This window comes from Triturus cristatus, chromosome 12, assembly GCF_964204655.1.
Source record: "Triturus cristatus chromosome 12, aTriCri1.1, whole genome shotgun sequence".
In the NCBI taxonomy this organism is placed as follows: domain Eukaryota; kingdom Metazoa; phylum Chordata; class Amphibia; order Caudata; family Salamandridae; genus Triturus; species Triturus cristatus.
The window spans coordinates 723,368,214-723,383,546 of record NC_140595.1 but is presented as its reverse complement, the minus strand read 5'-3'; the positions used below and the strand labels follow the sequence as shown (position 1 = coordinate 723,383,546).

At 46.4% G+C, this 15,333-nt stretch overlaps 3 non-coding genes across 3 annotated transcripts; all 3 read left to right on the top strand.

Annotated features, from left to right (window-relative positions):
- The first annotated feature begins 7,782 nt into the window (after positions 1-7,782).
- On the top strand, positions 7,783-7,864 carry TRNAS-GCU (transfer RNA serine (anticodon GCU)). Its single transcript has one exon. It is a non-coding gene; the product is annotated as a tRNA-Ser (tRNA).
- A 566-nt stretch (positions 7,865-8,430) lies between these two features.
- TRNAL-AAG (transfer RNA leucine (anticodon AAG)) lies at positions 8,431-8,512 on the top strand. Its single transcript has one exon. It is a non-coding gene; the product is annotated as a tRNA-Leu (tRNA).
- A 4,149-nt stretch (positions 8,513-12,661) lies between these two features.
- TRNAW-CCA (transfer RNA tryptophan (anticodon CCA)) lies at positions 12,662-12,733 on the top strand. Its single transcript has one exon. It is a non-coding gene; the product is annotated as a tRNA-Trp (tRNA).
- Positions 12,734-15,333: the final 2,600 nt, after the last annotated feature.

The following is a 15,333-nucleotide window of genomic DNA, read 5'->3' as shown; positions in this document are numbered from 1 at the left end:
AAATTCAGGAGGGTGAATGTAAAAATTCAGGACAAAGGGTCCAAATTCAGGACAAAAATTCAGGACAGAAGGTCAAAATTCATGACAAAAATTTGGGACAAAACATTCGTTTTATAGACATATCAGAGGGGGTCGCACAATAGTATATAAGTAAGTAAATAGACAACCAAAATATGGACAAGTCTAAATAAGTTTATATGAGGTTGAGACAATCGTGCACTTCACAGTTTTTCAGTATGTGCACAGCTTCTTTTGTGGTATTTCATATGATAATAATCTTTTTATATGGTTACTGCACTGGGTTGTACAGTCTGATATTTTGTTTACAATTCATGGTCCTGAGCAGGCATGCTTGGTGAGAGAAGTGGTCGGGAAGATCTGCTCGGATGGACTTTTTTTTACTGGCATCTCATATCTGAATGCCATTGTGAGATGTAAGGCAGCTCGCATAGAATGCGGCTACTTGGGGCCTGCAGTGCTGGACTAGAGTGCAGTCCTCCGAGTGTCCAGCTTTGTGTCTGATCATTTCAGAAATTTCATGTCTGTTCAGCTGGTGATGACTGGTTTGGGGCTTGGTACATTACTGAGTGATGGATAAGACCCATAGCAGACATTGAAAAGAATGCATGCTGGTGAGCTAAGCTCTAGATTAAGAGTATGGCCGCTGGATGGTGAATGCATTCACATTTCCCCTGTCGCTGAAAAGCCATGCCATAAAATAAATAAAACACAATTAAATTATATTTGTTTTAATTATGTACTGTGTCTTTTTTCTTACTGTAGTTTTCCGTTACATCAACGAAAATTGAAATTAGAACAAAAATGTTGCCACTATTTGAAAAATATCTCATTAGTTGAAAATAATTGTGTGTTGTGAGTTATCAAATATGCACCAATATGAATTCCTATTTTAGAAGACTAGGAGGCGGAATCAATCCTGCAACAGAAACATGCATATTGCTATCACTTGCAAAGTGACATCACGCCCTGTCTGCAATCAAGATGTGTGCTAATGTAACAATCAACATTAAAAAGTATTTTTTTATTTTGATGTTTAAATCTTACTTTTAAATGTACAGTGAGAATGCTGTTCCAGTCCCATGACATTAAGTAGAACTACGCAGAAAAGCCCATTGTATTCATGTTTACTCAGAATTCTTTTACCTTGCGCCTTATATTTATAATAGGGATAATATTTTCCAGGACATCAGAAACTGAACTGAAACTATTTTAAAAGAGGCTATCACTTCTGCCCTTTACAAATATCCACCTTGACAATGTGCTAAATGACCTATAGATGGATGTCGTGCACAAATGATTGCTCTGCCTCCGACAGTTATTTTGTTTGTATTTTCTCTAGCATGGCTCCAAGACACAAGCAGAAAGTCTTGCCGTAGTCTGATGCAGGAGAAGGCACACCACATGCTGTCACTACAATAGGGCCTATTGTCATTCTATAAGTGATAATCAGCTGCAGTCTCAGAATTGCAATGGGGTCCTCCACAGGGGCTGCTGCGGGCAGCCTCAGTCTACAGATTAAAAGATAAGTGCGAGAGGCCCAGAGTGGAAACTTTTAAACTCTACGGGTCTCCCGCAGGAGAACAGCATAGCTTCCTGAAATCCCCAACATTACGGACAAAAGGCGTCAGTAAAAGAAATGATGACGGACAACATACGAAAATAACGGACGGTCCGTGAAATTTACGGACGGTTGGTCACCCTATTCAATACTTATGTAAGACATGTAGGGGCAAATGTAAATTCTTTTATGGAAAAGACAAGTACCTTTTAACTTTTGTAAACACAACATTTTAATAGTGACAAAATAACAATATTTTATTTTATGCACTGCACTTTAAGGTTATGAAAAAAACAAATAAAGGATTTTTTGACTGACACTCCCAGTTTAGGTAGGAGACTACTGGTTTTGTAAGCTGTATCTTTTTAACGTTCTCCTGCTTAAAATGTGTAACAGAACATTGCAAATTAGCTGGGTAATAAATGTCCCTTCATTTTGCGCTGTAAGGGGCATATTCTCAAGAACGTGTGATAACCATCGCAAAAGTTACTTAACGCAACCTCCAACATTGCAGTCTATCACGGGAAACTTACAGCTTGTTAACCCCAAGTGTTCACAACACAGCGGTACCATGCGATAATCACCAGATAACACATCAAATGGCTGCTGCATTAAAATTAACGCCACGCCGCAAAAATGCAAAACACAAACGCAGAAAAAGCTGGGATGAGGCCAAGTGCGATACAAAAAGAAGCGAAAACCAACCACAGGCCTGCAAATCCCACGCGTCTGGTGGGAAAATGTTACAAAAAAATGCAGAACAAGAAAAACACACCAGAAACAATCCAAAATGCGTAGCAATATGGATGCACCCTGTCCGAGCGCAGAGGCCAACGCAAACCGCACAAGCCCCACAGACCACCAGCAAGGTACAACGGGTTGGGGAAGGCCAGGGAGAAGAGGGAGAGGAAGACGGGGTGCAGTCCGCAGGAAAGCAAGACCAGCTTCACTGAGGTGACAGAACACTATCCATCAACTGACCCACAATCAGACTACCTGGAATGCAGCCGGAGTGTCGTGTAGGCCAATGGAGGAGGCCAAGAGGCGCTGGCATGGCCTTAAAACCCAAACCAGGCACCAAGACGCCGCCAACAGGAAGGCAGCAACGGCGACAGGAGGTGGGATTCCTGCGCCACAGGAGGAGCAGGAGGAAATGGAGGACAGTCATCTGTGTGGAAACGGTGCAAGGAGGTGGGAGTACGGACACAGCAGAGAGGACCTGACAACAACAACAGGGTGAACAACAGAAAAGGGACTTGGGAGACGGGTGGAGATGGGCACAATGGCACACATGCACGATGATGTGTAGCACACTGCACAACCACAAAGACCCTGGATCATGTCCCTGAACCCCGTGGCACACCGCAGCACACATACATAGCAATCACAGCACTTCCCATGACAATGTGGCACCAAGTGCAATACCGACACTGCAAAAGAGGGGACACAACTGGGTCTGCACATGCGCAGAAACAGTCCACTCACATTGAACAGAGCAGGAAACTGTGAGGCGCATATGTACGGGTACAACCTCACATCCGTCACGTAGTCCAAATGTCCACCCCCCCCCCCAAATTGCCATCCCTGCCCAAACAGTCACAATGTAAATTGTTACACAGTCTGCATCTCAACCAGAACAATGCGCCAACATACATGTCAACATGTATCTCCCCTTCACATTGCAGAGGGACAAAAAATACCTCCAGCAGGTCAGACCAGACAACCCAGCAGTGATGCCCGAGATGACCACCACACCTTCGACACCGACGCCCTACAACAGCTCATGGACATCACAGGCAAGTCACCCCCAGAAGCAAGACAGCCAAGTGACATCAAGAAGACCCCAACCCCTGCACAGACCACACAGCAGGAAGCACCCGCCACCACGGCTGGCTCCCAACACTCCACCTAGGCACAAATCGCATTCCAATGCCAGGTTTCAGAATGCCAAAAGGAGGTGGCCGAACAGGTGCGGGTGGGGTCAGAGCTCCTAGAAGCTGAAGTAGATCACATACGTGGGTGTTCAAGTCCCATCAGGGACCACCTACACCACACAAAGGAGACCCACACTGTGACAGAAACACATGCAGATGCACATCCCCAGCACAGAGCCACACCCAGGGGAACGCACATATCAGTCACACACCCACGTTGGCTCTGCGTACGATGGCCCAGTACGCCCCTCTTATCGTATCGAGTGGCTGACGACAAAGTGACATGTCCAAGCTCCGACCCGCTGCCTTTGGTGACATGTCTGCGTCCGCTGTACACAGCACAATGCAATGTCGTAGGGCCCTCATGCATACAACAAGGCCACAGGGACACACGCATATATCATGTAGAACTGGCTACGGGTACGTGCGCACGGCCCCTGTATTTGGCAGGACAACATGTACAGTGACACATGTGCCGGGTGTGTGTGGAGTGAGTGTAAGCCAGCTTTCAGGGAGTTGTTGGTGCTGGCAACAAATACAACAGTGAACACTATGAATACGGAAACAGACAACACCAGCATTACAGAGACAACTGTGGAGCATCTTGGAGGTAGCCGGAGCAAGTCCAGAGGTCACACAATGAGCAAACAGAAGTGTCCGTTATTTGCAGTGTACTGAGGTTGGGGCACTAGAGATGAGCGCGCTCATGTGTAGAAATTGCCTGAATTGTGTCCCTTTGGGTTGTTCGTGTTGCAGCTGCAGGGGGGGGTGTCACACCTGCATCATCTTCCACATCATTGTTCCTGGTCTCCCACACTGCCTGAGGTGACATTGCTGCATGAACTCACCACAGCTCATAACCAAAACAGTAATGGAAGAAGATTTGTGGTGCACTGAGTTAGTGGCACCTGGAGTGCTGAGCAGGGGAACAGGCAGGAAATGGCATCCACAACATGTGCGAGCAACTCAGTCAGTCTGCCAGTATGATCGTTTCAGCAATGGCAGTTGGCGTTTGGAGTCGATCCTGGCAGTGGTGCTGTGTGCCTCCTGCGGTGATGCGATGTCTATGTCCGCTGTGTATGTGGTGGAGGGTTGCGGGGGACAGTGGAAGGTGTCCTCCAGGGCATGATGTAGAGGTTTGATGTTATCCGGAAGCAGCAAATGGGGGAGTGGAAAGCGAAAGCCTCGCTGCCAACACCAATTTGGCATCAGCCACATGAGGATGAAAACTAACCCCCAGTCCATGCACTCAGACACCAACAAAGTTCAACCAGAGAGTGTCCATGAATGCCGGGGAATAGACTTAGTGGCACCGGTTCTAGGAGAGGATGCAGTCTGCGGTTATGCCGGTACACTGATATGAACTCCACCATTGCTAAATCAAGACTCTGTGACCTACTGGACCACAGTGTAGGCCGGAGGCAGCGGTCAGCAGTGGCCCACGGCAACGTGTCATTGGCTCGCGATGCACAGAGTTAGTGAGACCAGGGCAGTTGTCGGTAGTGTTCGATCACCTACGTAACGATGATCCTATTCCCTCCAGACTGCAACTTGTCATCCTCTCATGCCTCTCTTTGCGTGCAATGTTATGTTTTCTGCCTTTGAATAATCGATGTTCAGTTCCAATTCTGTGACCTACTCCTGCGCAGCGTAGGCCAAGGGCAGTAGTCCGCGTAGACCCACAGACATGTGTGGTTGTAATGCTATGCACAGACTTGGTGGCAACACATCGAAGGGAGTATAGTGACATAACCTCTGCCTTAAATAGTGTTCACTGCCATGGTGTAATCAAGACTCAGTTCCAAATGTGTGACCTACTTGTCCGTAGTGTAGGACGAAGGCAGTAGTCAGCAGGGGACCACAGACATGTGGCGTAGGAATGCCAAGCACAGAGTTGGTGGCACCACATCGAAGGGAGTACACTGGCATAAGATCTGCAATGAACATATGTACTCTGCCATCGTGTAATCAAGACTCAGTTCCAAATGTGTGACCTACTTGACCGTAGTGTAGGCCGGGTGCAGCAGTAGAGTACGTCAACGAGAAAGGAGTAAAGCGGGCCTGTGTTGTGGAGGCTGTGATGGTCTGAGAGGCTGCCAGGGTTGCAGGCCTCGGGCTTGGAGTTTGCGCCGGCACGTGGTGGGCCCTCCTTGCAACACGTCGGTGTCGGCAGGTGATCAGTGTGGCCTGGCTGCGCAGAGGCAGGCCTGACGGGTTTGGGGTCCAGCGGGCCAGGGTACGGCAGGTGCACAGGATCGCAGGCATCTCCGCTCAGGAGGACAGCCTCTGCCTTGTGGCGGGGTGAGAGGCGCCACCCTGGCAGAGACGTTGGGCATTCCGGAAGAGGACCACGCCCAGGACTACGTGCTTTTTATTCACACCCCTATGCTGGCATGGCGTACGCCAGGCCATCCCACTCCGCTCACGCTTATGGGGGGGACATAACAGGCAACATTTCAGCGTACTACCCCACTGGCTGGGGTGACATGGTTGCGTCCACTGTCCACTACACTCCATACACCAGCGGTGTATGTTGCCATGGATATGGGTGTGTTCTGCATACTGCAGTCTGTCCTGCACATCTCCGCCACTCTTGGCATTGTGTACTTTCCCAATCATGGTTCTCCTGCCTCCTTCGCACATGCCTGGTTCCTACCTCTCCCCACATTCCGCTATTGTGTGGTTGGGGTGCCATGCAGTTGATGGCTCATGTTCACGGCTTGCCCAGGTTAACATTGTAAGTTGTTCGGTCATGTCTGTTGGGTGGGCATGTTGTTTTGCATGTTGTATGTGATTTTGTGACCTGTGTATTGCCAGAGTTGTGAGTTGCATGGTTATGGAGTTGAGGCGTGTGGGGTATTCATTTGGAACTTGCCAAGGGGCTGTGCCTTGGTGCCATCCTGGTAGCGCTGGTTGATGATGGACTGTCGGAGGATGAAGGAATCATGCACACTGGCTGGGTGGTTGGCGACGACATTGATGAAGAGTCCCTGGTGGTCCACTATTGCCTGCACATTGATGGGATGCGTGTGCTTTCTGTTGCGGTGATTGTGTGCAGTGTCACCAGGGGGCACAAGTAGGACATGTGTGCTGTGAATTGCCCCAACACGTGCGTGCATCCAGCTATGGTGTATGGTCCTTGCTCTGTCTCTAGCGGATCCTGCGCATTGTGGTGGACGTATAGATACTGGGGTACCAGGCTGATGAGGGCATCCTGGACATGTATGAGGGACTTGGATGCGACTGGCTGTGAGACTCCTCCGACTCTGGCGGGTGTTGGTTGGGGATACCAGAGGTCAACAGGTGCATCACAGCCAGCAGCTTTGTGTGGGGTGGGATGTTGGTTGTCCGCTGTGTTGGTGCCGTCAGACTGTTGGGCGATGATGGTCAGGATGCGGAGGATGATTTTCCTTTTGAGCCTGTAGTGGGTAATGGCATCCTTTGGTGTTGAGTCTGTGAGGCTGGTGCGTTTCCTGTGGGTCTGCTGTTTTTGTCCGTGCTGCCTCTGTGGTGGTCATGGGGGGAATTCTGGGGGGGGGTCCTGGGTGTGGTGGAGGTGGGTGTTGTTGCCCTATTGGGGCTCCGGGCTGCATGTTCAGTTGCCCAAGTGCATCTGTTGTTCTTCATGTTTGGCTTTGGGCTGTGCTCCCTTGTCTGGTGCCGATTGTCGTTCGACTTTACACCAGGTCAGAGCAGGTGTTAGTTACCTGGTGCTACCGCGCCTTATTGCCTGTTTTGTGATCATATCGCCGATGTGGCTGGTCGTTGAGAATGTTGTGGAGTGGTGTTGTCGCGGCTTTTTGCTCGGGAACGCCTACTCTGCATCTCATTAGCGATATTTGCCGAGGTCATCGTTGGCAATGTTTTTTGTGGCTGATATCGCAGGAAAACTGTTGATATGGGCTGTTAGCACCAGCTTGTGAATGGGGTGGTAACTTTATCGCAAATTTGTCTGCGTTAAGGTGCCAATAACTGAGCGATAGCTCCTTGAGAATATGGCCCGTAGTCTCTTCCCTCCTTTTTCCCAAATGTTGACTTGTAAGCATACCACCAGTGTATAGCACACAGAGACTTTTAAGTGGCAGGAAAGTGTTATACCCATACAATATTTGCATGATATTTTACTTTCAAAATCAACGTTCAACAAATGTAAAGCAATCTTAAGACAATCAAACATAGAGTAAAAACAACTTGCCCATAAATGACAACAGCGTCACCAGAAGCGCCCACAACTACAATATAGACAGTGATCAACCCTCAGACCAGGAGGACGAGGTGGCCGAGTGGTTAAGGCGATGGACTGCTAATCCATTGTGCTCTGCACGCGTGGGTTCGAATCCCACCCTCGTCGCATAATTATTGCTCTCATGAATTTTGAGGTGTGGGCAGGTTAAGCGTTCCCAATTTTATGTGGTAATTATAAACATATACCCCAAATCCCCAATAGCCGACACTAAAAGAGCTGTGTGTGCAAACCCCTCTCAGGTGAGCTCTGTTTGGGAATTACTGTAAACGGCGCTGGGAGGGTTCTGTTCATGAATCACAGGAAACATACACGATCATCGGGGCAGCCAAGGGTTGGTGAGTTGGAGACGTAGGAATTAGTTTTGTGCCTTCAAAGTCCTCGAGGACCCTTAAATTCAGGGAGCTCTATGTCACCCGGCCGGCTGTCAGGACCGGCGCTCCCACGGCCTGGGGCCAATCCGGACCTATTAAGCCTATCACGTGCCTGCTGCTATTGGCTTTGACTCCTCCGGGACCTGAGCACAGGAAGCGCGCTCTCGTTCTCCAAGTCCCTCTATATAACAGCGTCTCGCTTCAAAGATCTCACATCAGCTCTTAGAGTCTGATTTCCGTGTTTAATTAACCTCAACCAGGTGGTAGCGTAGCCAAGCGGTCTATGATGCTCAACCAGGTGGTAGCGTGGCCGAGCGGTCTAAGGTGCTGGATTAAGGCTCCAGTCTCTCTGGAGGCGTGGGTTCGAATCCCACCGCTGCCAGTATTTTTGAAGTCATGTATATTTTTGTCTCCATCGCACGGTCATAGCAAGAGGTGAGACAATGTAGAGCTGAGTGCTGGTTGTACAGGTGTAAAGGTGGCCAGCCCGTGGGACCCATATATCTGACTCTTTCCCAAAGTCTACGTGATTATAATGTCATCTGCAGTCAGCATGGACATTTCCTACAAATAAATGATTTCCCAGCACCCTCTTCCTACTCTTCACAAGCTCAATAATGTTAGGAGTGGCCCAATGTTTACCATCATTTTATGAAATGTCGCTATAACTTCTCACTACATCTAGACTAGTCTTATTCTCAAAGGAGACGACCCAAGGCAGCTTCAGATACTACACTGTTTTTTGAAAGGATTTCTACGTGTCTTCTGTGATTTTTAGCTTTCTGAGGTGATCGAAAGGACTATGTTATGGACCTTGTGTTGGCATATGGAATTTCAAAGTTACCACCAACATATTTTAAAATGAAATTGAATGTGCAACTTCGAGCTCTCCATTAATTAAGCCACCTTAATCAGGCATTAAAACACATTTTATATGTATATTTAAGATAGTGCAGTGACAGGAGCCATCACTACGCTTTTATTGCCAGAATCTAACTGCCAGTCTTAAAGATGATAGGGGCATATTAACAAGGAACAGGGAAAATTAATGCTAGGGGCGCTTAGCGGTAATTTTTTTAACGCCCGCTATCGCTGGATAATATCGCCTGGTTATCGCGTTATTAACAACGCTAACCGCCGAGGCGATAAAAAATCCAGCGATAGCGGCATTTTGGGAGGTTATCGCTGGTAATGCAGCGATAAAACTACAAGGATAGGGATATCCTTGTTGATAGCCCATGGTGGATTTAGCCATGTAATCCACCTCCCATTGGATTACATGGCTAAAACTGAAAATTAGCAGACGTAAAAAAGCAGCGATAACCGTGGTTAGCGCTGCTTTTTTTGTCTCTAACAGGGTTAGCGTGAAGCTTAATAATAGGAGAAATGTCGCTTAGCGACATTTCTCCTTTTATTTTGCTCTGGAACGCCCACTTTGCATCTCATTAGAGATGCAAAGGGAAGCGTAGTGAAAAAGGGTGCTAACATGTGGTTTTGCATGTTAGCGCCCTGTTGTTGATAGGGCAATATTTTTATCTCTGCTTCTTTGGCTTTTAAAGCCAAGAAAGCGGAGATAAGGCCCTTGTTAATATGCCCCTTAATGCTTTATCCACAGAGTCTGACTTCGGCAGCGAATAAGTGCGGCCCGGGCACCAAACTTAAAGCGCCCCCATCAGCAAATCAGAGAGCTAAAGATGCGCGGGGCTGGTGTTTTTGAAGGTATGGGTATAATTCAGGGATTTGAGCTTAATGCAGGCAATGTTTGTGGTAATATTAGGGAAATCCGCAATAAATGCGTCCCAGCATGCCAAAAACCTGGCCCACAAACTGCCCTAAAACCAGCCCACACACTCACCTGTCAGACCAGCCCTTTTGCCATGCCAGGTTGTCCTATAGGCCTGTTCACCCCTCACCTTCCAGGGTTATATGTTCCTGACATTATGAGCTTCTTTCCCTGATATCCCACGTTTTTAGCTCTCACATTATGTTCCCACACGTTCTATGCTGCTATCCCTCACATTCTATGTTTAACCCTTTACATGCCATGCTTCTTCCCCTCATTCAACACCCACCCCTCACATTCTGTTTGAATCCCTCACATTCTGTGTTTGTATATCTCACCTTTCCTGCCACTATCCCTCACACCCTATTTTTGCATCCCTCACATTCTATAAATCTATTCTCACATTCTAGGTTCCTGTCCCTCACATTCCTAACACTGTAGGCTTCTATCACTTACATCCAGTGCTTTCCACCCTCACAATCCATCCTTCTAGCCCTCACATTCTGTACTTGTATCCCTCGCATTCAGTGCTTCCGTTCCTCACATCTGTGCTTTCATTCCTCACATGCCAATGTTTCTAACTCTCTTATTTTTAGTTCTTTCCTACACATTTGATTCTAATGTCCCTTATATATTTCTGTGCTTAGCTGCATATTGGCAGACTCCAGGGGGCATATTATCAAGAATGGCGTTAAAATTATCACCGCTTTAGCGACAGGAAACTGCCGCTAACGCGGCGATAATGGGCTTAATAATATGCCCTTGAGAATTCCAAAAGAAGCCCATTTTCTTATCTCTTTTCATGGGGCTTTATTAGAATAACTGCCCCGGTGTGAGCAGAAAGAACATCTCCTGCATTTGGCCGTATGTGTGGATATGAATTTTATGTTTGCCTGTATTTTATTTGAGATCAGATTTTGCCATGTTATTTTATATGTGACCTGGAAGCTTGATTTGTGCCTCACTGTGCACGTTATCAAATAAATACAGCCCGGGCACGCTAAAAAAAAGTGTCCCACATTTGCATATTGCCTTTCCGCAAAACACTGCTTCGGCGAACTCTTATTAGAAAGGGGGGGTTTACAAAGATGCACGGATTCGTTTACACTGGTGAAACACAGCTGAAAACAAGTGAGGACACTTTTGGTCAGGCCCCCTACCCACGCTCAATATGCATATATTAATGGGCCGGCCAAGCGAGAGAAAGGGAGTGACACTTCTGCCCGTTGATAAAAGGGAGGTAGATGGGCCCATTACCTCCCTTTTATCAACGGCCACTCAGGCAACCACTGTGCGGCTGGCGGCATCGAACAACGCAGAAACTACCAAATCTGCCCCCCCTGCTCAAAAAAGCAGCCCACAGCCGGAATTCGGATATTGGCCCCTCGAGCATTGCCCGAGTGCCCGCGTTACCAATCCGATGCGGGAAGGGTTGGGTTAGTTATCAGTCAGTTATTAAGGAGAGGTCAGACTGCACTTCCTTTGCACAATGAATGGGTTGTATGTACAAATGTTATGTCTTTTGTTATGTGTGTCCATGTCGTAGGGATTCATCCGGGCTTCTCTGATGGCTATAAAAAGGAGGGAGTGTGTGCAGTTGTACCCCTCTTATAAAAGATGACTGGCAAGTGTTGGTCCTTTCACAGACACATGTTATAAGCAGATACACATGGGGGGTCTTGTTTGTTGCTTGTTGTTACAGACTGTTGTTGGGGGTGGCCAGGCTACATGGTAGCGGTTTATTTGAACATTGGTGATGGTAAATCTGCAGTGAGAAAGGGTTGTGAAGGACATGTAGGTGTGACAGTGTAATGTGGAATATCAGGAGTCTGCACTAAGGCCATTGATCCAACCAGGAGACGAGGAGTGTAAACAGAGCGGCCCTGGGAGTGTTCCTGGTTACACCAGCGTACATCGTCCTTCACAGGGTCAGAGTTGACAGGATTGATGTCACAGTGCTCAGGGTGGCACAGTTCTCAGGGGAGTGATGCTCCAAGCACACAAGGGTAACAATGGACTATAAACACACAGGTGCAGTGCTTAATTTGTTGAACAATAAGCGCCAGTACCCAATGTTTTGCTCAGGAGTCTGCGACAGGCGCTATCGAATTTGAGGGGCATTGAATACCAGGCTATGTAGTTTTGTGTCCAACTCATGCCTCTTTCACCCACCACCCTTATCTTACTCTTACAGGTTCTTTTTCATCCCTGATTTCGTTCTTTGTCACTATTTTTCTGCCTTTCTCTTCCTCCTCCTTACCTCTTCTGTGTGCACATAAAATACTGTTCCGTGATCTGCATAGTACATGTTCTTAGCAGCAGGCATAGTAACCCTCTGTGCTACCTTAGCTGAGTCAAAACTACCACTAGACAAATCTCTGATCTTTCTCCAGCAGGTGCATCAATCACTTGAATTATCTTGCCACTTTCATCATTGCCTGGAAACTGTTGGATATACAAGGAACTCTGCAGTGCTTTTAAAACTGCTGCACTGCCTCAAAACTAGTACCCTAGTAACAAAAGTGGCCCCCACCCTTCCAGCCTTTTGGAGAAATGTCTGATGCCCGGTACGGTCAGTCCTGCCACGCAACAGACTCAGGTGTAAACGCTGGTTATTATAAGGGATGAAAGGGGTGCCTCTTCCAGTGGTATTCCCTAAACTTTATTCAGGCATTCCATAGGAACATATTTACAGACCCTATGCTATTATTGTCAAGTTGTACCACTCAGAAATCATGTGCATCACCAGACCTCGTGGCGCAACGGTAGCGCGTCTGACTCCAGATCAGAAGGTTGCGTGTTCAAATCACGTCGGGGTCAAAATGTTTTTGGTCTCTATTTGCACGTCAATTACTCCTGTATATATATTAATAATTTTATAAACTTTTTTAGTGTAATTAGACGTTCATTTGGATGGATTTGAGTAATTACAACTGGTTGAGTAATAGCAGAACAGTGTCTCTCTGCCCTGCCATGCTTATCTGTAAGCGCCCAGTACTTTTTATCAGCTGTTTGCACAGCTGTTTGCATGGGTGTATTTTTTCGTTTTCCTCACAGTGTAAGCGCCCTGATTAATGGGGCGTAGGACTACGTAACGGACAAAAACCACAAAAACAAACAAAAACCGCGAGGGAATTAAGTGAATAATATGAGTTTAAAAGCAAAAAATTCGAGGGAGAGAAGTGTCGAATGTGGGGGATAAAAGCAAGGAATGCGAGAGGTACTAGTATAGAATGTGAGGGCTAGAAGTACAGAGCGGAAAATGAAATCAATATGGAATGTAAAGGATAAACGCACGGGATGCGAGGTATAGAAGCATGGGGTACGAAGGATGTAAGTATAGAATATGACAGATAGAATAATGGAATACTTGGGAGAGAAGTATGGAATGTGAGGGAAAGAAGCATGGAATACGAGGGAGAAAAGTATGGAATGTGAGGGATAGAAGCGTGGAATACGAGGGAGAAAAGTATAGAATGTGAGGGAAAGAAGCATGGAATACGAAGGATGTAAGTATAGAATATGACAGATAGAATAATGGAATACGAGGGAGAGAAGTATAGAATGTGAGGGAAAGAAGCATGGAATACGAGGGAGAAAAGTATGGAATGTGAGGGATAGAAGCGTGGAATACGAGGGAGAGAAGTATAGAATGTGAGGGAAAGAAGCATGGAATAGAGGGAGAAAAGTATGGAATGTGAGGGATAGAAGCGTGGAATACGAGGGAGAAAGGTATAGAATGTGAGGGACAGAAGCGTGGAATACGAGGGAGAAAAGTATGGAATGTGAGGGATAGAAGCGTGGAATACGAGGGAGAAAGGTATAGAATGTGAGGGACAGAAGCGTGGAATTGAGGGAGAAAAGTATGGAATGTGAGGGATAGTAGCGTGGAATCCGAGGGAGAAAGGTATAGAATTTGAGGGACAGAAGCGTGGAATACGAGGGAGGTACGTATAGAATATGAGGGATAAGAGCATGTAATGTAACAGAAATAAGTTGTAAATGTGAGGTTTAAAAAAAAGCAAGGAATGCAAGGGAAATAAGGGGAGAATTTAAGGGATAGGAGCATGGATTATGAGGAAGATAAGTATGGAGCGTGAGGGATAGAATCATGGATGAGAGTGAAATAAGGTTAGAATGCGAGAGATGAAAGCTTGGAATGTGAGTTTGAAAAGTATAGAATGACTGCTAGTAGCATGGAATACAAGGGAAATCATAATGGAATGTGAGGGATCGAAGCATGGGAAAGATAGAATCATGGAATGCAAGAAAAGAGAAGTATAGAATGCAGAGCATAGAAGTAAGGAACATAAGTGGAATATCTAAGTATAGAATGCGGGGGGAGAGAAGTATAGACTGTGATGGATGGAAGCATGGAATGTGAAGAAAATAAGTACAGAAGGTGTCGGCTAGAAGCACTGTACGAGGGAGATAAGTATGACATATGAAGCATGGAAGCATGGAATCTGAGGGAGATACCTATGAAATGTAAAGGATAGAAGCATGGAATGTGAAGGAAATAAGTACAGGTGTGTGCTAGGAGCAGCTAATACTAGGGAGATAAGTATGAAATGTGATGGATAGAAGCATGGAATACAAGGGAGATAAGTATGAAATGCGATGATTAGAAGCATGGAATACAAGGGAGGTAAGTATGAAATGTGAAGGATAGAAGCATGGAATACTAGGGAGATAAGTATGAAATGTGATGGACAGATGCATGGAATACAAGGGAGGTAAGTATGAAATGTGAAGGATAGAAGCATGGAATACTAGGGAGATAAGTATGAAATGTGATGGATAGAAGCATGGAATACAAGGGAGATAAGTATGAAATGAGATGATTAGAAGCATGGAATACAAGGGAGGTAAGTATGAAATGTGATGATTAGAAGCATGGAATACAAGGGAGGTAAGTATGAAATGTGATAGATAGAAGCATGGAATACAAGGGAGGTAAGTATGAAATGTGAAGGATAGAAGCATGGAATACGAGGAAGTTAAGTATGTTATGCTATGTTAAAGGAACTTCTAAACCGCACATACACCAGACGGTTTCATGGCACTGGAGTCCAAGGGACACTACCGCTTAAGTGATTTAGTCATATGCCTGGCGGAAGAGCCAGGTCTTTAGTATTTTAATGAACTGGGCGTAGGAAGTCAGTGATCTGATATCCAAAGGGAGAGAATTCCAGAACTGAGAGTCCAAGACCACAAATCTTAGTCCCTCAAATTTTTTGCATTTAAAGGATGGGATGGCTAGAAGATTCAGATGGGAATACTTAAGATACAGAAAAAGGACTTAGTGCTGTACCCGAGAGGATGCAAACACCAGACAGTTGCCATGAAGAGATTTAAAGGTGATGCAGTCCAGCATAAATGTGCTGCTTTCGGCTACCGGGAGCCAGTGTAATCCTTTC